Raw genomic sequence first — 903 nt, forward strand, 5'->3', positions numbered from 1 at the left:
ATCAGATAAGAACCTCTCCATGACAAGTCATAGTCAAAATCCCAAAATGCCAACACAGGAATGGAAATTTAAAAGCTGTTGGAGACAATCAATGAAATTCTTAGAAAGAAAAGACCATTAGAATTACAGCAGACTTCCAAATATAAACCTTGAAGACCAGGAGCGATAGAAGTGAAGTGCATAAGTCCTAAAAGAAAATAATTTCCAATGAAGATCAATATATCCTGAAACTATCTTTCAAAATTGATGGATAAATAATTTTCATGACAAAAAGCATCTAAAGAGATTCATGACCACCAAACCACTACTCCAAAAATGCTGAAGGATAACCTAGAAGGAGACAATGAAGCTAACAATGACAAAAAGTCTAATAGAATAATTACACCAGGTAGGGTAAGCAGTCCAAAAGAGAGAAAGATAGGGAATCAGCAACAAGAAAATAAGGTAATGACAGGAATAAATCAATACCTATCATAATAACTCTCAATGTGAATGGTCTCAATCACCTAATCAAAAGACAAAGACTGGCAGAATGGATTAAGAAACAAAATCCAATGGTATGTTATATGGAAGAAACACATTTAACTAAAAAAAAAAACTAGACTAAAGAAATCAAGCAGTGGAAAATAACATTCTATCCAACAGCAACCCAGAAAAAAAGCAAGTGTTGCAATCCTATATAGCTATCAATGCCCACATCAAAAAACAGAGCAAGCCCAAATAAATAAGCTAACAGTGCACCTCAAGTTCCTACAAAAACAAGAATAATCCAAATTCAAGGCTAGTACATGAAGAAAATTAAGATTAGACCAAAAATCAATTAAATTGGGACCAAAAAAGCCAATACAAAGAATCAATGAATGCTTTACTGAAAGGAACAGTTAATGATTACTTGTTTGATCA

This window comes from Chinchilla lanigera, unplaced genomic scaffold (assembly GCF_000276665.1).
Source record: "Chinchilla lanigera isolate Chin_1 unplaced genomic scaffold, ChiLan1.0 scaffold00040, whole genome shotgun sequence".
Classification (NCBI taxonomy): Eukaryota; Metazoa; Chordata; class Mammalia; order Rodentia; family Chinchillidae; genus Chinchilla; species Chinchilla lanigera.